General features: G+C 44.7%; 3 pseudogenes; 1 reads left to right on the top strand and 2 right to left on the bottom strand.

Annotated features, from left to right (window-relative positions):
• Window positions 1-354: 354 nt before the first annotated feature.
• Window positions 355-14,391, bottom strand: LOC147973584 (uncharacterized; annotated as a pseudogene).
• Window positions 14,392-17,509: 3,118 nt separating this feature from the next.
• LOC147973583 (uncharacterized) lies at window positions 17,510-18,523 on the bottom strand (annotated as a pseudogene).
• A 4,698-nt stretch (window positions 18,524-23,221) lies between these two features.
• On the top strand, window positions 23,222-24,334 carry LOC147973582 (uncharacterized; annotated as a pseudogene).
• The last annotated feature ends 261 nt before the right edge of the window (window positions 24,335-24,595 follow it).

Below are 24,595 nucleotides of genomic sequence, written 5' to 3'. Positions count from 1 at the left end.
CTGAAGTGGCCCATGTGTAAACGGCCATGGGGGTCCTCGGCCCAATCCACCTAGTTGGGAAACGACGTGGTGAGTACCCCCTAGTCCGGGACACTGTCACCTGCCACAAGCACTTTACGAGAATAGAGTTCAATCAAAATGATAATCAAGCATGATAATGGTATTGAAACTAGAATCAATGAGAGATGCGCGGAACTAGCTAGTGCTACTTACTTTGGGGTGTTGACATTGCAGCTCCTTTTTCCATCCACCCCTAACCTTGTTGGTGAACTTTTTCCAAACCCTGTCAGAAAATGATTACTTGATATAAGGAAATGAACGAAAGTTGCCGATGTAGTGTGATAATGATTGAACTTACTTCTGGAGAATTTGACTCATGTCCACCCATTCCTCAGGCTCTTTACGTCTCGAGTCCAAGACAATTACTACCCCTGCGTCAAGCTGAATGGATAGCAGAATAAAGTGAAACCTGCAGACGCATAACTAATCAATTGCACTTAACCTCGAGTAAGTGAAACATAAGGTACACAATGTTGGGGAACGTTGCAGAAAACAAAAAAAATCTCTATGTTTCACCAAGATCTATCTATGGAGTCATCTAGCAACGAGAGGGGAGTGCATCTACATACCCTTGTAGATGGCGAGCGGAAGCGTTCAAGAGAATGGGGATGATGGAGTCGTACTCGCCGTGATCCAAATCACCGATGACCAAGTGCCGAACGGACGGCACCTCCGCGTTCAACACACGTACGGTCAGCGTGACGTCTCCTCCTTCTTGATCCAGCAAGGGGGAAGGAGAGGTTGATGAAGATCCAGCAGCATGACGGCGTGGTGGTGGATGCAGCAGTCACCGCAGCAGGGCTTCGCCGAGCTTCTGCGAGAGGGAGAGGTGTAGCAGGGGAGAGGGAGGCGCCAAGGCTTGAGGGTGCGGCTGCCCTCCGTCCCCCGCTTTATATAGCCCCCCTAGGGGGGTGTGCCGGCCCTAGGAGATGGGATCTCGTAGGGGGGCGGCGGCCAAGGGGGTGGAGTGCCCCCCAAGGCAAGTGGAGGCGCCCCCTCCCCTAGGGTTCCCAACCCTAGGCGCATGGGGGCCCAAGGGGGGGGCGCACCAGCCCACTATGGGCTGGTTCCCTCCCCACTTCAGCCCATGGGGCCCTCCGGGATGGGTGGCCCCACCCGGTGGACCCCCAGGACCCTTCCGGTGGTCCCGGTACAATACCGTTGACCCCCGAAACTCTCCCGATGGCCGAAACTGCACTTCCTATATATAATTCTTCACCTCCGGACCATTCCGGAACTCCTCGTGATGTCCGGGATCTCATCCGGGACTCCGAACAACTTTTGGGTTACTGCATACTCATATCTCTACAACCCTAGCGTCACCGAACCTTAAGTGTGTAGACCCTACGAGTTCGGGAGACATGTAGACATGACCGAGACGACTCTCCGATCAATAACCAACAGCGGGATCTGGATACCCATGTTGGCTCCCACATGCTCCTTGATGATCTCATCAGATGAACCACGATGTCGAGGATTCAAGCAACCCCGTATACAATTCCCTTTGTCAATCGGTACATTACTTGCCCGAGATTCGATCGTCGGTACCCCAATACCTCGTTCAATCTCGTTACCGGCAAGTCACTTTACTCGTACAGTAATGCATGATCCCGTGACCAGACACTTGGTCACTTTGAGCTCATTATGATGATGCATTACCGAGTGGGCCCAGAGATACCTCTCCGTCATATGGAGTGACAAATCCTAGTCTTGATCCGTGTCAACCCAACAGACACTTTCGGAGATACCCGTAGTATACCTTTATAGTCACCCAGTTACGTTGTGACGTTTGGTACACCCAAAGCACTCCTACGGTATCCGGGAGTTACACGATCTCATGGTCTAAGGAAAAGATACTTGACATTGGAAAAACTCTAGCAAACGAACTATACGATCTTGTGCTATGTTTAGGATTGGGTCTTGTCCATCACATCATTCTCCTAATGATGTGATCTCGTTGTCAATGACATCCAATGTCCATAGTCAGGAAACCATGACTATCTGTTGATCAACGAGCTAGTCAACTAGAGGCTTACTAGGGACATGTTGGTGTCTATGCATTCACACATGTATTACGATTTCCGGATAACACGATTATAGCATGAATAAAAGACAATTATCATGAACAAGGAAATATAATAATAATCCTTTTATTATTGCCTCTAGGGCATATTTCCAACAGTCTCCCACTTGCACTAGAGTCAACAATCTAGTTACATTGTGATGAATCGAACACCCATAGAGTTCTGGTGTTGATCATGTTTTGCCCTAGGGAGAGGTTTAGTCAACGGATCTACGACATTTAGATCCGTATGTACTTTACAAATATCTATGTCTCCATGTTGAACATTTTCACGAATGGAGTTGAAGCGACGCTTGATGTGCCCGGTCTTCTTGTGAAACCTGGGCTCCTTGGCAAGTGCAATAGCTCCAGTGTTGTCACAGAAGAGTTTGATCGGCCCCGACGCATTGGGTATGACTCCTAGGTCGGTGATGAACTCCTTCACCCAAATTGCTTCATGCGCTGCCTCCGAGGCTGCCATGTACTCCGCTTCACATGTAGATCTCGCCACGACGCTCTGCTTGCAGCTGCACCAGCTTACTGCTCCACCAGTCAACATATACACGTATCCGGTTTGTGACTTAGAGTCATCCAGTTCTGTGTCGAAGCTAGCGTCGACGTAACCCTTACGACGAGCTCTTCGTCACCTCCATAAATGAGAAACATGTCCTTAGTCCTTTTTAGGTACTTCAGGATATTCTTGACCGCTGTCCAGTGTTCCTTGCCGGGATTACTTTGGTACCTACCTACCAAACTTACGGCAAGGTTTACATCAGGTCTGGTACACAGCATGGCATACATAATAGACCCTATGGCTGAGGCATAGGGGATGACACTCATCTCTTCTATATCTTCTGCCGTGGTCGGACATTGAGCTGAGCTTAATTTCACACCTTGCAACACAGGCAAGAACCCCTTCTTAGACTGATCCATATTGAACTTCTTCAATATCTTATCAAGGTATGTGCTTTGTGAAAGACCTATGAGGCATCTTGATGCCTAATATATAAGCAACTTCTCCAAGGTCCTTCATTGAAAAACTCTTATTCAAGTAGGCCTTAATGTTGTCCAAAAGTTCTATATCATTTCCCATCAAAAGTATGTCATCTTCATATAATATGAGAAATTCTACAGAGCTCCCACTCACTTTCTTGTAAACGCAGGCTTCTCCATAAGTCTGCATAAACCCAAATGCTTTGATCATCTCATCAAAGCGAATGTTCCAACTCCGAGATGCTTGCACCAGCCCATAAATCGAGCGTTGGGGCTTGCACACCTTGTCAGCATTCTTAGGATCGACAAAACCTTCCGGCTGCATCATATACAATTCTTCCTTAAGGAAACCATTAAGGAATGCCGTTTTGACGTCCATTTGCCATATCTCATAATCATAGAATGCGGCAATTGCTAACATGATTCGGACGGACTTCAGCTTCGCTATGGGTGAGAAAGTCTCATCGTAGTCAACCTGAACTTGTCGATAACCCTTAGCGACAAGCCGAGCTTTATAGATGGTCACATTACCATCCGCGTCTATCTTCTTCTTAAAGATCCATTTATTCTCTATGGCTCGCCGCTCAACGGGCAAGTCAGTCAAAGTCCATACTTTGTTTTCATACATGGATCCTATCTCGGATTTCATGGCTTCCAGCCATTTGTCGGAATCCGAGCCCGCCATCGCTTCTTCATAGTTCGAAGGTTCACCGTTGTCTAACAACATGATTTCCAAGACAGGGTTGCCGTACCACTCTGGTGCGGAACGTGTCCTTGTGGACCTACAAAGTTCAGTAGCAACTTGATATGAAGTTTCATGATCATCATCATTAACTTCCTCTCTAGTCGGTGCAGGCACCTCAGGGACATTTTCTTGAGTTGCGCCACTTTCCGGTTCAAGAGGTAATACTTCATCAAGTTCTACTTTCCTCCCACTTACTTCTTTCGAGAGAAACTCTTTCTCTAGAAAGGATCCATTCTTGGCAACAAAGATCTTGCCTTTGGATCTGAGGTAGAAGGTATACCCAATAGTTTCTTTAGGGTATCCTATGAAGACGCATTTTTCCGACTTGGGTTCGAGCTTTTCAGGTTGAAGTTTCTTGACATAAGCATCGCATCCCCAAACTTTTAGAAACGACAGCTTAGGTTTCTTCTCAAACCATAATTCATACGGTGTCATCTCAACGGATTTCGACGGAGCCCTATTTAAAGTGAATGCGGCAGTCTCTAAAGCATAGCCCCAAAATGATAGCGGTAAATCGGTAAGAGACATCATAGATCGCACCATATCTAATAGAGTGCGATTACGATGTTCGGACACACCATTACGCTGAGGTGTTCCAGGCGGCGTGAGTTGTGAAACTATTCCACATTTTCTTAAGTGTGTGCCAAATTCGTGACTCAAGTATTCTCCCCCATGATCTGATCGCAAGAACTTGATTTTCCTGTCACGTTGATTCTCAACCTCACTCTGAAATTCCTTGAACTTTTCAAAGGTCTCAGACTTGTGTTTCATTAAATAGACATACCCATATCTACTCAAGTCATCAGTGAGGGTGAGAACATAACGGTAGCCACCGCGAGCCTCAACACTCATTGGACCGCACACATCAGTATGTATGATTTCCAATAAGTTGGTTGCTCGCTCCATTGTTCCTGAGAACGGAGTCTTGGTCATTTTACCCATGAGGCATGGTTCGCACGTGTCGAATGATTCGTAATCAAGAGACTCTAAAAGTCCATCTGCATGGAGCTTCTTCATGCGTTTGAAACCTATGTGACCAAGGCGGCAGTGCCACAAGTATGTGGGACTATCATTATCAACCTTACATCTTTTGGTATTCACACTATGAATATGTGTAGCATTACGCTCGAGATTCATTAAGAATAAACCATTCACCATCGGAGCATGACCATAAAACATATCTCTCATATAAATAGAACAACCATTATTCTTGGATTTAAATGAGTAGCCATCTCGAATTAAACGAGATCCTGATACAATGTTCATGCTCAAAGCTGGCACTAAATAACAATTATTGAGGTTTAAAACGAATCCCGTAGGTAAATGTAGAGGTAGCGTGCCGACGGCGATCACATCGACCTTGGAACCATTCCCGACGCGCATCATCACCTCGTCCTTCGCCAGTCTCCGCTTATTCCGCAGCTCCTGCTTTGAGTTACAAATGTGAGCAACTGCACCGGTATCAAATACCCAGGAGCTACTACGAGTACCGGTAAGGTACACATCAATTACATGTATATCACATATACCTTTCGTGATGTCGGCCTTCTTGTCCGCTAAGTATTTGGGGCAGTTCCGCTTCCAGTGACCACTTCCCTTGCAATAAAAGCACTCAGTCTCGGGCTTGGGTCCATTCTTTGGCTTCTTCCCGGCAGTTTGCTTACCGGGCGCGGCAACTCCCTTGCCGTCCTTCTTGAAGTTCTTCTTACCCTTGCCTTTCTTGAACTTAGTGGTTTTATTCACCATCAACACTTGATGTTCCTTTTTGACTTCTACCTCTGCTGATTTCAGCATTGCAAATACTTCAGGAATGGTCTTTTCCATCCCCTGCATATTGAAGTTCATCACAAAGCTCTTGTAGCTCGGTGGAAGCGACTGAAGGATTCTGTCAATGACCGCGTCATCCGGGAGATTAACTCCCAGCTGAGTCAAGCGGTTATGTAACCCAGACATAGTGAGTATGTGCTCACTGACAGAACTGTTTTCCTCCATCTTACAGCTGAACAACTTGTCGGAGACTTCATATCTCTCGACCCGGGCATGAGCTTGAAAAACCATTTTCAGCTCTTCGAACATCTCATATGCTCCGTGTCTCTCAAAACGCTTTTGGAGCCCCGGTTCTAAGCTGTAAAGCATGCCGCACTGAACGAGGGAGTAATCATCAGCACGTGTCTGCCAAGCGTTCATAACGTCTTGTTCTGCAGGGAGAGCAGGTGCTTCACCTAGCGGTGCTTGTAGGACATAATCTTTCTTGGCAGCTATGAGGATGATCCTCAGGTTCCGGACCCAGTCCGTATAGTTGCTGCCATCGTCTTTCAGCTTGGTTTTCTCTAGGAACGCGTTGAAGTTGAGGACAACGTTGGCCATTTGATCTACAATACATGTTGTAAAGATTTTAGACTAAGTTCATGATAATTAAGTTCATCTAATCAAATTATTCAATGAACTCCCACTCAGATAGACATCCCTCCAGTCATCTAAGTATAACATGATCCGAGTTAACTAGGCCGTGTCCGATCATCACGTGAGACGGACTAGTCAACATTGGTGAACATCTTCATGTTGATCGTATCTTCTATACGACTCATGCTCGACCTTTCGGTCTTCTGTGTTACGAGGCCATGTCTGTACATGCTAGGCTCGTCAAGTCAACCTAAGTGTTTGCATGTGTAAATCTGTCTTACACCCGTTGTATGTGAACGTTGGAATCTATCACACCCGATCATCACGTGGTGCTTCGAAACAACGAACTATCGCAACGGTGCACAGTTAGGGGGAACACTTTCTTGAAATTATTATGAGGGATCATCTTATTTACTACCATCGTTCTAAGTAAACAAGATGCAAAAACATGATAAACATCACATGCAATCAAATAATAGTGACATGATATGGCCAGTATCATATAGCTTCCTTTGATCTCCATCTTGGGGCTCCATGATCATCTTGTCACCGGCATGACACCATGATCTCCATCATCGTGTCTCCATGAAGTTGCTCGCCAACTATTACTTCTACTACTATGGCTAACACGTTTAGCAATAAAGTAAAGTAATTTACATGGCGTTTCTTAATGACACGCAGGTCATACAAAAAATAAAGACAACTCCTATGGCTCCTGCCGGTTGTCATACTCATCGACATGCAAGTCGTGATTCCTATTACAAGAATATGATCTCATACATCACATATATATCATTCATCACAACTTTGGCCATATCACATCACAAAACACTTGCTGCAAAAACAAGTTAGACGTCCTCTAATTGTTGTTGCAAGTTTTTACGTGGCTGCAATAGGGTTCTAGCAAGAACGTTTTCTTACCTACGCCAAAACCACAACGTGAATTGCCAATTTCTATTTACCCTTCATAAGGACCTTGTTCATTGAATCCAATCCGACTAAAGTGGGAGAGACAGACACCCGCCAGCCACCTTATGCAACTAGTGCATGTCAGTCGGTGGACCGGTCTCACGTAAGCGTACGTGTAAGGTTGGTCCGGGCCGCTTCATCCCACGATGCCGCTGAATCAAGATAAGACTAGTAACGACAAGCAAATTGGCAATATCGACGCCCACAACTACTTTGTGTTCTACTCGTGCATAGTAACTACGCATAAACCTGGCTCATGATGCCACTGTTGGGGAACGTTGCAGAAAACAAAAAAATTCTCTACATTTCACCAAGATCTATCTATGGAGTCATCTAGCAACGAGACGGGAGTGCATCTACATACCCTTGTAGATGGCGAGCGGAAGCGTTCAAGAGAACGGGGATGATGGAGTCGTACTCGCCGTGATCCAAATCACCGATGACCAAGTGCCGAACGGACGGCACCTCCGCGTTCAACACACGTACGGTCAGCGTGACGTCTCCTCCTTCTTGATCCAGCAAGGGGGAAGGAGAGGTTGATGAAGATCCAGCAGCACGACGGCGTGGTGGTGGATGCAGCAGTCACCGCAGCAGGGCTTCGCCGAGCTTCTGCGAGAGGGAGAGGTGTAGCAGGGGAGAGGGAGGCGCCAAGGCTTGAGGGTGCGGCTGCCCTCCCTCCCCCCCTTTATATAGGCCCCCTAGGGGGGTGCACCGGCCCTAGGAGATGGTATCTCCTAGGGGGGCGGCGGCCAAGGGGGTGGAGTGCCCCCCAAGGCAAGTGGAGGCGCCCCCTCCCCTAGGGTTCCCAACCCTAGGCGCATGGGGGGCCCAAGGGGGGGCGCACCAGCCCACTATGGGCTGGTTCCCTCCCCACTTCAGCCCATGGGGCCCTCCGGGATGGGTGGCCCCACCCGGTGGACCCCCGGGACCCTTCCGGTGGTCCCGGTACAATACCGTTGACCCCTGAAACTCTCCCGATGGCCGAAACTGCACTTCCTATATGTAATTCTTCACCTCCGGACCATTCCGGAACTCCTCGTGACGTCCGGGATCTCATCCGGGACTCTGAACAACTTTCGGGTTACTGCATACTCACATCTCTACAACCCTAGCGTCACCGAACCTTAAGTGTGTAGACCCTACGGGTTCGGGAGACATGTAGACATGACCGAGACGACTCTCCGGTCAATAACTAATAGCAGGATCTGGATACCCATGTTGGCTCCCACATGCTCCTCGATGATCTCATCAGATGAACCATGATGTCGAGGATTCAAGCAACCCCGTATACAACTCCCTTTGTCAATCGGTACGTTACTTGCCCGAGATTCGATCGTCGGTATCCCAATACCTCGTTCAATCTCGTTACCGGCAAGTCACTTTACTCGTACCATAATGCATGATCCCGTGACCAGACACTTGGTCACTTTGAGCTCATTATGATGATGCATTACCGAGTGGGCCCAGAGATACCTCTCCGTCATATGGAGTGACAAATCCCAGTCTTGATCCGTGTCAACCCAACAGGCACTTTCGGAGATACCCGCAGTATACCTTTATAGTCACCCAGTTACGTTGTGACGTTTGGTACACCCAAAGCACTCCTACGGTATCCGGGAGTGACACGATCTCATGGTCTAAGGAAAAGATACTTGACATTGGAAAAACTCTAGCAAACGAACTATACGATCTTGTGCTATGTTTAGGATTGGGTCTTGTCCATCACATCATTCTCCTAATGATGTGATCTCGTTGTCAATGACATCCAATGTCCATAGTCAGGAAACCATGACTATCTGTTGATCAACGAGCTAGTCAACTAGAGGCTTACTAGGGACATGTTGGTGTCTATGCATTCACACATGTATTACGATTTCCGGATAACACAATTATAGCATGAATAAAAGACAATTATCATGAACAAGGAAACATAATAATAATCCTTTTATTATTGCCTCTAGGGCATATTTCCAACACACAAGACAGTAACACTCACTGGAAGTTGTAAGGAAATAGTATTTCCCTTCTGTTTTATTGTCGAAGTAACGGGTTTAACAAGTTTTCCTCAGTATCGCCGGGGTTCTTTTGTACCATATATTCATTTACTGTATTTGGGTTAATGAACCCAATGTCATAGATTTGTCCTGTTTTCACTAGTAGAAAAAGGGTCAGATGTGAAGCACATTAGTGCCGGTTTGAATTTGAGCCGGCACTAATGTGACCATTAGTGTCGGTTCCAACGGCTAGGCGGGCGGGCATCATTAGTACCGGTTCATGGGAAACCTTTAGTACCGGTTCATGCCACGAACCGGTACTAATGAGGCTGTGTCAGGCTATGGTCAAGCTGGCGCCCCCACGAAGACCTTTAGTACCGGTTCATGCCATGAATCGGTACTAGAGTTTCTTAGTAAGCTGATTTTTAGTCCCACCTCGCCAAGAGAGAGGCAGTATGACCGGTTTATAAGCCGTGAGTGCACAGACAATGACGAAGAGGCGCAATGCTCACCTGCATGTTAATTAGTTTCAAGCCTTTCGGAATAGCATAGATTGCACTGAGCTATGTGCAGTGCAGTCTACACTATTCCGAAAGGCTTAAAGAAAATTAACCAGCATTGCACCTCTTTTTTATTTTTAATAACTTATTTGAACTCCAGACTTCTTTTGTGCTCAGTATGCAGCATTCAAAGCGACGTCATTAATTTCCAACATGTTCTGACATCATTTGTTGTTTTTCGGTCATTTTCCGAATTGTTTAGAGAGCTAAATGACCGTGAAATTGAAAATCACTACAAAATGAATCCTGAAAATGTTGAAACTTGGCATGGTATCATCATTTCACCCGCATAGCATGTGCGAAAGAGTAGAGAGGGTCACGGCAAAAACTGGACGCACTTCGTGTACAAACTGGACAAACTCTTTCGGAGTATCAGGGTTTCGGATGAGAACTCATCTGTTACACGGCCACTTCAATGTTTTTTAAACTTATTTGAACTCCGGACTTCTTTTGTGTTCAGTATGCAGCATTCAAAGCGATGTCATCAATTTCCAACATGTTCTGACATCATTTGTTGTTTTCGGTCATTTACCTAATTGTTTAGAGAGCTAAATGACCGTGAAATTGAAAACCACTACAAAATGAATCATGAAAATGTTGAAACTTGGCATGGTATCATCATTTCACCCGCATAGCATGCGCGAAAGAGTAGAGAGGGTCACGGCAAAAACTGGACGCACTTCGTGTACAAACTGGACAAACTCTTTCGGAGTATCAGGGTTTCGGACGAGAACTCATCTATTACACGGCCACTTCAATGTTTTTTAAACTTATTTGAACTCCGGACTTCTTTTGTGTTCAGTATGCAGCATTCAAAGTGATGTCATCAATTTCCAACATGTTCTAACATCATTTGTTGTTTTTCGGTCATTTACCTAATTGTTTAGAGAGCTAAATGACTATGAAATTGAAAATCACTACAAAATGAATCCTGAAAATGTTGAAACTTGGCATGGTATCATCATTTCACCCGCATAGCATGCGCGAAAGAGTAGAGAGGGTCACGGCAAAAACTGGACGCACTTCGTGTACAAACTGGACAAACTCTTTCGGAGTATCAGGGTTTCGGACGATAACTCATCTGTTACACGACCACTTCAATGTTTTTTAAACTTATTTGAACTCCAGACTTCTTTTGTGTTCAGTATGCAGCATTCAAAGCGACGTCATCAATTTCCAACATGTTCTAACATCATTTGTTGTTTTTCGGTCATTTACCTAATTGTTTAGAGAGCTAAATGACCGTGAAATTGAAAATCACTACAAAATGAATCCTGAAAATGTTGAAACTTGGCATGGTATCATCATTTCACCCGCATAGCATGTGCGAAAGAGTAGAGAGGGTCACGGCAAAAACTGGACGCATTTCGTGTACAAACTGGACAAACTCTTTCGGAGTATCAGGGTTTCGGACGAGAACTCATCTGTTACACGGCCACTTCAATGTTTTTTAAACTTATTTGAACTCCGGACTTCTTTTGTGTTCAGTATGCAGCATTCAAAGCGACGTCATCAATTTCCAACATGTTCTAACATCATTTGTTGTTTTTCGGTCATTTAGCTAATTGTTTAGAGAGCTAAATGATCGTGAAATTGAAAATCACTACAAAATGAATCCTGAAAATGTTGAAACTTGGCATGGTATCATCATTTCACCCGCATAGCATGTGCGAAAGAGTAGAGAGGGTCACGGCAAAAACTGGACGCACTTCGTGTACAAACTGGACAAACTCTTTCGGAGTATCAGGGTTTCGGACGAGAAATCATCTGTTATATGGCCACTTCAAAGTTTTTTAAACTTATTTGAACTCCGGACTTCTTTTGTGTTCAGTATGCAGCATTCAAAGCGACGTCATCAATTTCCAACATGTTCTAACATCATTTGTTGTTTTTTGGTCATTTACCTAATTGTTTAGAGAGCTAAATGACCGTGAAATTGAAAATCACTACAAAATCAATCCTGAAAATGTTGAAACTTGGCATGGTATCATCATTTCACCTGCATAGCATGTGCGAAAGAGTAGAGAGGGTCACGGCAAAAACTGGACGCACTTCGTGTACAAACTGGAAATAGAAGAAAATAAATAGAAGAAAACAAATAATGCAGAAAAGAAAAAAACTATACAAAAAATTACTCAAAAATAAATAGAAGAAAATAAATTATGCAGAAAAGAAAATTAATAGAACTAGTTTAGTTGAATTAATTAGTTGAACTAGTTAGTTGAATTAGTTCAATTAATTAGGTATATTTTTCGTAAGTGCTTAGTTGAATTAGTTCAATTAATTAGTTAAACTAGTTGAATTAACAGAATTAGTTGAATTAATAGAACTAATAAGTGTTTAATGTTTCACCTATGAACATAGGAATGTCATCTGACGACGAACACGATTTCATTATGTGCGAATACAGCGAAGACCAGCGCGGCCTGTGTGGCAAAAAATTTCTAGTTGATGATAGATGCTTCAGCATCAAGCTGGATGAGAACTTCAAAGTGGATACAGTAAGTCACAACGACAAGTCTTTTTCATAATTAAGCATGACTTATGCTTCATTTGCTTCAACTTTTAATTTTAATTTTTCACTATTCTACTAGCGTATCCCCTGCCATGCAAGAATTTTTGTCTTGGATAAGATAGGTTTCAGTCCTAACGAAACTATGGAGGTAAAAAGAGTTTACTTGAAGACCGAGCATGGTTATACCTTCAACGTCAAATTATACAATGCAGACACATACACCTATTTTGAATGCAAAACTTGGCAAGCACTATGCAAGGCTTATGCATTTGAGCCTGATATGGTTATCACCTTTGATATTCGTCCGGAAGATGATATTGAAGGTAATAGAGACATCTGGGTCGATGTGCAGACGCCTCCAGTTCTACCATTATGTGAGTTTCTCAACCATATTTATGTCTTCGATATGAGATTATTTGAACCAGTTGAATAATTAATAGATCTCAATTTATATTGACAGCTTACTTCCAATCAAGCAAACATGTCCGGCGCTTGGTAGACAGGACCGTCCACTGTCCCGGGGCTGAACTAAACTGCGAGGAGACAAGTCATTATGTTTCATGGCTTGAGGATCTTGATGCTGTCAAGACAAATTTCTTTCCTGCACTTAGAAATGTTAGTACTCAAAACGTGCGACCAATAGTGTTTGTACTGAACTACGGTCACATATATTTAGGAAAGATGGTAAGATTTCTACTATTTCTCCTCAGTGCATCTTTTGCATACATTATTTTTTTAAGCTAAACTTCATTGCTAAGTATGTTACTATACGACGTTCTTCAACAGGGACTCCCGATGAATGTTGTGCCTGATTGGATCGATACTAAAGGTACCATGAATATTGTTAGCTTACGGCCAAGATATCCTACAATGCACTTTAGTGCATTCAGGATTTCTAATAGCGAGGAATGCTTAATAGTAAAAGACTGGAGCAAAATTGTGAACGATCACAGAGAAGTACTAGGGGGCAGCAATCAGAAGCGCAACCCACGATTAGGAGACAGGTTCATCTGCATGCTCCAATATGATGAATCAGCAAAGCTATACATGTTCTATGCTATTTTACCTGAGAGAGAGAGCAGCATGAGTGATTAATTAGCTAGTTCATGCTCTTAGTACTTGTCCTCTCATGTCCGTGTTCTTCGTCCTGAACTTAATCTCAAAGAGTGATTTGCTTTTGTGGTGTTATGAACGCTTATAATATCATTACCATGTTGAACTCGATGATATCTTTGCTATGAAAACCATTGGTGATGATATATATGATGCAAGAGTTTTTATATTAATTAATATGATGATGATGAGTTATTATATCATTTATGAAAGAAATTGCATATTAGTTTCAACTGGATGGATTCTAGCTAAGTGATCAAGTATATGCCATATCCATATTACCTCGATCACTTAAGTAGGTGATCAAGTATATATAATATGGATATGACATATACTTGATGACTTAGCTAGGATCCACGCATCCAGTCAAACTAATCACCTAATGATTTAACAACTCATTATAATGTAAAACAATCACTAAATTAAATTGAAAACACAAAATTAAAGTAAAAATAAAAAATAAAACCAAAACACACCCAAACATTTAGTACCGGTTGGTGTTACCAACTGGTACTAATGTCCTACGCGCCCACGGAGCTGGCTCGTGCCACGTGGTTGCCCTTTAGCACCGGTTCGTGCTGAACCGGTACTAAAGGGGGGGCCTTTAGTGCCTATAATTTAGTGCCGGTTACCGAACCGGCACTAAAGGGCCTTACGAACCGGTGCTATTGCCCGGTTCTTCACTAGTGTTTGCATTCGAGGATCTTCAATCTGCATAATATAGTGAGGATAATTATACATGCAATGAACGAGTTGAGCTAGAGACTTAATTACAGAAATAATACTTATAGACAATAGCAACTGACGATAGTTTTGTCGAGGGCGTCTTGATTGTATAACTGAAATAATTCTTCAAATTCAATATACAACGCCTCGACTCCATTGAAGTAGTGCTCATCTTTAATTCCCACGAAGATACTGTCGGTCCCATCCTTGCAGGTTTTCAAGTACCAGTCATGGAATTTTTGCTTCATCATTGGTAGATGCGGGAGCTGCTCAGGTTTGACGAGAGGCTTCCCATGCTCGTATCCCTACTGCTTATATTAAAAAAAAACCTTTCTCTATTAGGATGACGGAACATGCTAAGGTATCAACAGTGGTTCGCAAAACAAATATTAAAGCACCTAAACCCTTTTTCCTCATATGTATGTTGTGAGTGTTAGCAATCATAGAAGATTAAATAATGGTTGAGTATGTGGACTGGCCAAAAGGCTTCGATACGAGACCCTTGCTAAAAATATGATGAATTGTAGTTGCAAAGTGGACTGAGAACATAGTTTGTTAGTTTTCAATAAAGTTTATGCTTTGTACTTTGATGTTGTGATGAATTGTTAATTGTTCATGAGAAGTTATATGATAAAGCTTTATGATAAAGTTTGTTGCTATTATAATAATAAGCATCATGCTACTACGTCTGTATTTTGTTTTTATCGACACCTCTCTCTCTCTCTCTAAACATGTGGCAATGATTTTCGATATCTGCTTTCGTTTGAGGACAAGCGAGGTCTAAGCTTGGGGGATTTGATACGTCCATTTTGCATCATGTTTTCCTACTGTTATTTATAATGTTTTTATGCATAATAACACTTTATGGAGTAATTCTAATGCCTTTTCTCTCATAATATGCAAGGTTTACACAAAGAGGGAGAATGCTGGCAGATGGAATTCTGGACCTGAAAAAGCTATGTCAGAGATACCTATTCTCCACATCTCCAAATGAGCTGAAAATTTCTAGAGAGTTATTTTGGAATATATAGTAAATATTGGAGAGAAGAACTACCAGAGGGGCGCTGCCAGGTTCCCACAAGACACCAGGGGCGCGCCACCCCCCCAGGCGCGCCCTGGTTGGTGGTGGTCTGCCTGGCCCACCTCTGGAGCCCATCTTCTGGTATATAAGGTTTTTTGACCTAGAAAAAATAAATAGAGGACTTTGGGGACGGAGCACCACCGTCTCAAGGTAGAACTTGGGCAGGAGCACTTTTGCCCTCCGACGGAGTGATTCCGTCGGGGGAACTTTCCCTCATGGAGGAGGAAATAGTAGCCATCGTCATCACCAACAACCCTCTCATCTTTGGGAGACCAACCTTCATCAACATCTTCAACAACACCATCTCATCTCAAAACCCTAGTTTATCTCTTGTGTTCAATCTTTGTACTTGAACCTCAGATTGGTACCTGTGGGTGACTAGTAGTGTTGATTACATCTTGTACTTGATTGCTATATGGTTTATTTGGTGGAAGATTATATGTGAAGATCCATTATGCTATTTAATACCCCTATGATCTTGAGCATGAATATTAATTGTGAGTAGTTGCTTTTGTTCTTGAGGCCACGGGAGAAGTCATGTTACAAATAATCATGTGAATTTGATATTCGTTCGATATTTTGATGGTATGTATGTTGTGGTTCCCTTAGTGGTGTTATGTGAACATCGACTACATGACACTTCACCATCTTTGGGCCTAAGGGAATGCATTGTGGAGTAGTTATTAGACGATGGGTTGCTAGAGTGACAGAAGCTTAAACCCTAGTTTATGCGCTATTTCATAAGGGACTAATTTGGATCCATATGTTTAATGTTATGGTTAGATTTTTATCTTAATACTTTTCTCGTAGTTGCGGATGCTTGAGAGGGGGTAACCATAAGTGGGAGGCTTTTTCAAGTAAGAAAAGTACCCAAGCACCGGTCCACCCACGTACCATATTATCAAAGTAGCGAACACGAATCAAACCAACATGATGAAAGTGACTAGATGAAATTCCCATGTGTTCTCGACAACATTTTGTTTATTATAAGAGATAATTTTGGCATGTTCTTTGCCACAAAAGGATTGGGATACCTTGCTGCACTTTATTTACCGTTACTTACTCGTTACAAATTATCTTGCTATCAAACTATCTGTTACCTACAATTTCAGTGCTTGCAGAAATTACCTTGCTAGAAACCGCTTGTCATTTCCTTCTGCTCCTCGTTGGGTTCGACCCTCTTACTTATCAAAAGGACTACGATTGATCCCCTATACTTGTGGGTCATCACCAGATAACTAAATATAACCACATGAGCAAGTCATATTGTCAAGGCTGACTGTGTACTGCCTTTTTCTTCCAGTTAATAATTTCACTTCAAAGCCATCTTTGCCATTCCAGAGCACCTCCATGAACTATGTCCTTGCTATGCTGCTCTTCAACTTCTTAAATATTCTTGGGCATATTTTCCCATGAAAATTTGCACTTTTATCCCTTTGTTCTTGTATTCTAGATAATGATTTCTTTCTGATCTTGTCTTGCATTGTGATTAAGGGATAAAACCTTGCATCAATAATTGCATGATTGAAAGATTCACACAAGTTGTTCTTAACTGACTCACAGTGGGAACCAAATGCAAAAAATGCTCTTGCCCAGTGTCCAGGCTCTGTTTTCGTGATATCCTGTGCACCCTTTGGTGTTTCTTGTGCTAGCTTTGCTTTGTAGTAGTTGAAATCTTGTTTGTTAGATGCTTTGGCCACTGCTCAAATTTTTCTGCCATTCATGTGCCCTATGCTTCTTACTCCAATTGGCATAAATATGACTAGCACACTGCCTATGCTCTGCATTTGGCAGATAATCCCTCATGGCATTAATCAAACCCTTTTGCTAATCAGAAATGAAGACCTATCCAGCTCCATTATTGTTAATGTCAAGATCCTTGATAAGCAAGCCAACAAACCACATCCAAGTTTCATTTGTTTCTTGCTCAACAACTGCCCAAGCCACTAGATACAACTGGTTATTGGCATCTCTAGCAATGGCACACAACAACTCTCCCTTCACTACTGCTTTGAAAAAGCAACCACTAAACCTATTACTTTCCTGCAGCCAGCCTTGAATCCTAACTTAAATGCATTAAAGCACACATAAAAGCTTTGAAAAACATTTTGTTCCTTGTTGGTAGGATCCAAGCACACTGCAATTGTGCTACCAGGATTACTTCCAAGCAACTCCAGCTGGTAATCAAATACCCTTGTGTACTCATTTTTCATGCATGCCTTTAACTTGTCCATCACAATCTTCTTTGCATGCTTGCACTTAGAAGTGGTTACATCTGCAAACATGTCCTAAAGCACTATTGCCTTCATGCTCTCAATCTTCCACATTGGATTTGGTACAATAAAATGCTCATATCTTTGTACAATTACTTTTCCAATCACTAGTTCATTTTCTTTATTCTGTGCACAATGGTGCTCATCATTGAAGGTAATTATCTGGGACCTGCTAGTTCTTGAGGTTTTGGCAGCATAAATTAGCCAAGGGCAACCAGGCCATCCACACTTGGCCCAAACTCTATCTGACTCAGATTTAATAAATTGAATGCTTCTTTTAGTGACAATGCCATATCTCTTTAGTACTTTCACCAACTGGTTCTTGCTTCTGAACACCATTGTCAAGCTGAAGTGTGGACTCTCTGTGTCATTATTGTATCTAGGAAACTGGCTCTTCCTCCATATCTGCAATATTTGCAATGAGCTCAACTGGGACTGCATCTGTGGAATCTCTCAGAATCCAACTCTTTGTGTCTCTCATCTTCTTCTTAAATTTCCTAGCATGCCTTCTTAGCTCCACAACTTCTGAATTTTCCCCACTATCCTCACTGTGTGGCTCATATTCAGGGTCTGAATCAGACTCACTAACTGAATCTGCATCTGGTGCTTGACTTGGACCATGTCCTGTTGCAACATTTGGTGCTTCACTTGGACCATGTCCTATTGCAGCATCTGATGCTTGACTTGTATTAAAGACCTGGGAAATTGGAAGCGGGGAGCCTGCTACCACTTGCTCTGCTTGCACTTGCCTTCTTCTTCCATGAACTTGCTTAATTGGACTGCTAATTACTTGAGTGGTCACACCACTGTCATCAGGAACCATAACATGCCGCACAAATTCAACCTCATCATCTGAACCTTCAGCTGGCTCTGCACTGATGACAATGTCAGGTTCATCATCATCATTAGTTACCTCCATTATCTCATCATTTACAAAATCACTCCCACTGCTGCTATGCTCACTGTCCTCCTCTCATGGTACTCAACATATATGTCAGCTATTCCTCCCACATCAGTGTAATCTCCCATATGCACACATTTATTGCCATCATTCAGAAACATCAAGCCATCTGCCATTGATTTCCCAGGTATCTGAAAATAAGATTTCATTGATTCCTTGAACTGCATATGATCTTTCAAAAACCCTTTGACCTCCTGCAGTGACAGCTTATCCCTCTCAATCTCTGACATCTCATCATCTCCTTGCAAATTTGGACCATTGCTGATGAACTCGCCACCAAAATGGAATCTCACGTTCAGTATCTCTGTCGGATACATGATGAAACTGAAAAAACCAGAAGAATATCACTAGCCCATACTACTACGAACAATTTGAACACAAAAAACAAAACCTACTCACACAAAAATCCTTAGTTTCCCTCTCCAAAAATACTGCAAATCCCGCGCCTAAAACCCTAAACCTAATGTTGTGGACACAGGTCAAAAAATCGGTGCCCAGAGGAGGAGGACGTCGGGGACATGCCTTAGTCTGTCACTCGCTATCGCGCGCCGGTTAGATCCTCGCCGCTGCCGTCGATCACCCGCCTGTCACCATTGCCGTTGCAGGAGCAGAGAAGAATACAGGGGGACACCTCCTCGACTGCTTCATTGGATGGACTATATTATCACAGTGAGCCGGGCCATCTTCTACGCACCGAACCGCCCATCTCCCTCTATTTCCACAAAAAAAGAGCATGCCCTGCACCTTGGGATGGGGTGGGGTAGGATGGGATGGGCCCCCCATGCCCTGCATATACGCACCGAACCGCCCTCGTTGACCCTCGGACCCCACACATATACTATAACATATACTCTTGTGCCGTCTTGATGGAAAGCAGCATCAACATTTAGTTTATAGCATCCTCGGCTTGGCTTTTACCACAATATCTCACGTGGCTTGCTGGAATAGAAAACAACTCCAAATTTTGAAATTAGTGTCTGAATCACAAAAGCCGTCCGGGGAGGATCCGCCACAGCCCTGCCCTTCACCGCCCCCCTCCTTTGCCACCACATGTACCGGCATGACTCCTGCAGTCCTAACATACCCAACACCGGTGACTTTATGCTCGGCTTACATATAATATGCTCAAGTAGTATCGAGCCCGACAAGTCTGAAATCAGTGCATCATCTATGACATCCAGGAATCCTAGAGCAGACCAAACACTCGGTGCACGCTTGCAGGTAGATAATAGAGGACGAATATTTTCCGGACCCAACTCACAAATAGGACACTGTGGCGAGACGGGTAAGTGTCGCGATGTAAGGATCGCCATGCCTGGGATTGTACCATGCAGAGCCTTCCACAGGAACACCTTAATCTTTCTTGGGATTTTTAGATTCCATAAAATGCCCCACACCAGGTTTGGTTTAGCAGAGCCTTGCCCATCCTCTCTTCTCGTTTGTGTGCTGAACTGATGATCCCGTTGGATAGGGTAAGCAGAGCAGAAAGAGATTGAAACGCTTTTGCTCCTGTGCCACGCCATAAAATCCTCCTGCAGATGTGGGCTTAAAGGGATTGCCAGAATATTTCTTGCATCAATGGGCAAGAAAATCTCTACTCTTATAAAAAACGAGTTGGTGATGATGGTGTGTCTGCCATCTTGCAATATAGACCGTCCGATCTATATCTGACGGACAGAAAACAAACTATGTCAATTTTGCAAAAAGATACTCACACCTCTCTCCACATTTGCAAATAAGGCCTTCCCTCGTTCATCCTTATTATTGAGAAATTAAAAAAACGAAGCCTCTGGAACAATCTGGCATGGTGGCTGCTGCCGGCGTCGTCCATCCCCATGCCTCCGCTCAGTCCGACCACCAATCACCACCACGCCCCACTCCTCCTCACCTTATCTCTCCTCTTTCTCGAGATATCATTAGTTTTTACGCATGGGATTACTCCCGCATGAGTCAATCACAACAGGTGTTTTGTAAAAAAAAGCATCTTGATGTTTCGTGCAATGCACGAGCATCTTGCTAGTATCTCTAATAAGTTGTTCTTCACAGCTACCATTATGTTGACCTTCCTGTCTGTTTAGAGCATCTATAGTCGAACGTCTAAAAACCCGACTCAAACGCTCGGGCGGACGGCCCGGTCACTGACCCGTAAAAAAACGACCCAGACAGGCGCCTCAAACGGGCCTCAAAAGCCTGGGCTGACCGGCACCCCTCGTATCCAGCCCAAATCTAGGGTGGATATGGGGATGCCCGGGCGCGTCCATCACGTCGGACCCGACACGCCTACTTTACCACAAATTGCACCAAATCCACCAAACACTTCCCCCTTCTCCCGCCTCCCACCAACCTTTCCCACGTCCTAACCCTCGTCGTCAGCTACCCTTGCTCCCCATCCTCACCACCGGTCCCGATCCGCCGCCCTAGATGTCGTCCAGTTCGTCCCCGGCCACCACAACAGAGGCTATGTCCGCCTCGTCCGTCGGCACCCCGTCCTCGACTTTGTCGTGCAAGCGGAGAACATTGCCCGAAGGGACCGGCGATGGAGGCGGCGAGAGAGGGAAGAGGCGGCGGCATAGGGAGCGGATGCGGACACGGACGAGCAGCTGTCCCCACCGCTGCGCCCGGAACCCCGCACCTCATCCATCCAGCCGCCGACAAGGATCGCGCCATCGGACCAAGTTGGGACAGAGGAGGATCCAACGATCGGTTGGGTCATTCCGGAGATCTTTCTGCCCACACAGATGTCGTCGGTGGACGTCTGTAACTCGTCACGGCTTGTTCGGGCGTGGAAAGCATCCATCAGGGATGCGGGCAGAGTAGGAGGCAAGGATGGTGGAGGAGCAGGCGGCATGAAAGGCATCCGTCGAGTGATCCGGACGGCCAATGAGTGATCCATCGCGCTCGGACATTGATTTCATTTTGGCGTGTCTGAAGTGTTGAACTATGGTTTGTTTTGCTTTGTCGTATTTGTTTCAAACTGTTGAATTCAGATGATTTGTATGGTATGATCAACGTGCATGGATTCGAGGATCCGCATTTCAGATGTGTGGATGTGCGGCAGCCCAAACGAGGGTCCGTCATGCGCTGTCCGCGGACACGGCCGGACGTGCGTGCGAGTGTATGGGGGTAGATTTGTCAGGTCCAATTGTACCGTTGTAGATGCTCTTAGGCAGCTCCATCGCTGACCTCAAAACCGGACACCGCATCCTTTGCAGACACGGATGCAGGAGCCTGCTATCCAACTGTAGCCGCATACGTTTCAAACCGGATTTCAACAAACCGGACAAATTTCATCAAACATGATAGAATTCATCAAAATTCAGATAGAAAAAACACAAATCATCTGTAAACAGCATGCAAATATCTGTAGTACAACAATATTTCAAATTCTATAAAATAACCGGATGTTCAGCAAGTTTTTCACAACATGATTCCAGACCTGATGACCACGCCAAGGACACCGATGTCCATCGTGTCGCATCGCATGGTGAAGAAGGGCGACACGGCGATGCCGGCACATGCATGGGATGGGAGGGCTAGGACGTGCTACGCTGCCGTTACCCTGACGGGGCATCTGGTCTGGGAATTATGAAGCAGCTGCTCAAGGAGACTGCATGCAGTTGAGGTATGTGAACTTGAACGTGCAGTAACCCGATTGGGCCTTAGCCGTGTGCAGGTGTAATCCGTGAGAGCCCAATGGGCGTGTACGTACTACTTAACCAGGTGTAAGTGTAAGGCACCGAGACGGGCACGGCATCCACGTAAGAATTAACAGACAAACCAAATGGTACCTGACCTGGTATACTCGTATTGAATCACATCACATACACTTGTGCGCCGGAAAGACAACACACACGTATATGGTATACGCACCTTGTGGATCCTAAATGATTCGGAAACACTGCCAATGACTGTGTCGAGCTCTGGGAGCTCCACTAAGGTCCTTGAGAACAGATTAAGCAGCGTGTAGGTATGCTGGTTTCGATCAACATCGGTGAGGCGACGGGCAAGAAATTAAAGCCGTCGGTGGAACCAATGACGCGCTCATTTTCCGGGAGGGGGGCCGCTCTCAAAGGGAGGCAACAAGAAACCAGTCGGGTGCACGACCATGGGTAGCTTGATCGGGTAGCTAGGGCACCCACCGAGAGCCAGGAGCGGCATACCGCTCGAAATCGAGCGTGGTCAATCGGGTCGGGGAGGCCGGCGATGATGACGTAGTCGTAGAAGCTCTCGTGGGAGATCCGACCACGCCGTCATCATCAATCTATGCTGCTCGATACAGTAGTTGGTACTAGATCCGACGTACAGCATAAATTCTAAAGAGGATCAATAAATCAGGACAGAGATAGAACTTATATATACTTATTAAAAATACAAGTAGCTAATAACACGTACGTAAGCGGAAGGGAAACTAGTCTGAAGCTTGGTCTAGCATCGGACGGGGCCGGGACTCGTTTCCTTCCCGTTTCGGACCCACTTGGGACGCAACGCAGCCTAGCGCTGCATCTCTCTTTCCTGTTGCAAAAAAAGTTGTACTACGTAGGAGTACGTACGTAGATCATCAAACGGACGATAACTTTCCTTGAGTTGGTAAGCTTCTCCTTCCTGGTGCAATTAAGTTATTCCATGTATATACAGATCAACGGTCCGATGTTTCATGGTACGCTTTCATTAATTTGTGCCCGATCGATGCAAAGAGGAAATCTGATGCTCCGCTAGCTGCACTTTTGTTCCAGGCACCAACCAGCGGCTTGCTTGATTCATCATCCATGGCGTCATGGTGGGATCTCCCCGGAGAGCTTCTACGCATCATCATCGCTGGCCTCCCTGACCCGATTAACCACGCTCGCTTCCAAGCAGTCTGCCGTTCCTGGCGGTCTGTCCCGTCTCCGCGCAAGCTACCTAGGGTCCTGCTCCCAGCAGGATCCCTGTTGCTCCCCTTCGAGATTGAGAGCGCCCCCCACACAATATTAGTGTTACCCCTCCCACAAAACCAGCGCTTCATTGGCTCCACCCACTGTTTTCTCGCCATCGACGTCACCGATGCTCAAACAGCAGGCATACATACGTGCTCACTAATCCTTTCTCAAGGACCATGCTGGAGCTCCCGGAGCTTGATCCTGTCATCGGCAATGTTCCCGAAACCTTTGGGATCCACAAGGTGCTCATGCACTATGGCCTCCATGGTCTCGTCGTCATAAGGACCAACAACCGCAGTCATCCCATCATCTTGCTAAACCCAGGCAAGGGTGTGTGGTTACCCAAGCCACGACATCAACCTTTCACCTGTATCATCGACGACGCGTTTCTTGGAGACACGCTCTATGCCATCACACAGGCTGAGAACCTCATCTCCTTTGGCGCTGCCTTTGATACCAAGGGCATACCCACGGTTACCAGCATTAAGCGCGTCATCACAAGCCCGATTGTCGCTCTTGGGAAAGACAAAGATGCACCGGGAAAGCGATCACCCATCGACTACATAATTAACGACGCTCTACATTTGGCATGCGACCAAGAGACCTCATGTTGATATCCTGACCGCCTGGTACCTGGTACAATCGCATGGGAAGCTGCTTATGGTGAGACGCGAGATGGAGTGTACTAGCTACCTTGAAGGTTTCACTCGTAAGGTGGAGGTTTTTGAAGCGGACGTCGGTGCAAGAACGTGGGTGCTCATGTCCAGTGGTCTACATGGCCATGCGCTCTTTCTTAGCAAACACTCTAGCAAGTCTATTATTGCGGGTGACGAGATTGAAGAAGATGCGATTTATTTTATTGACAACGGTGAAGTATTCAACCTGAGATCCAAGACTACAAGTCCCCCAAATAAAGATTTCGGTTTCGATGCAATGTGGCTCTTTTATCCCAGTTCATTGTAGATCGTAGTTGTTTTTCTGGGATAGATCATATTATTATTATTTTTGAAGGGAAAAGATAGATCATAGTTCTCTTTTTTTGTGAGGGATAGACAATAGTTTGTTGTACTAGTTGTTTACCGAAAACTGTAAGAGCATATTACTAAACGTATATAAATTGATGTGTTTTGATCTATCTTTCTACAAGTGTGTGTGTTCATTTTCCCCGTTGATCTCCTTTGTTGTTATGAGTAAAATGCAGAAGCACCTCTTTCGTGTCACAAC

Source organism: Triticum urartu, chromosome 5A, assembly GCF_056163025.1.
Source record: "Triticum urartu cultivar PI428250 chromosome 5A, HENAU_Tu73, whole genome shotgun sequence".
NCBI lineage: Eukaryota > Viridiplantae > Streptophyta > Magnoliopsida > Poales > Poaceae > Triticum > Triticum urartu.
The sequence above is the reverse complement of the archived record's forward strand: the minus strand, read 5'-3'. Positions and strand labels throughout refer to the sequence as shown.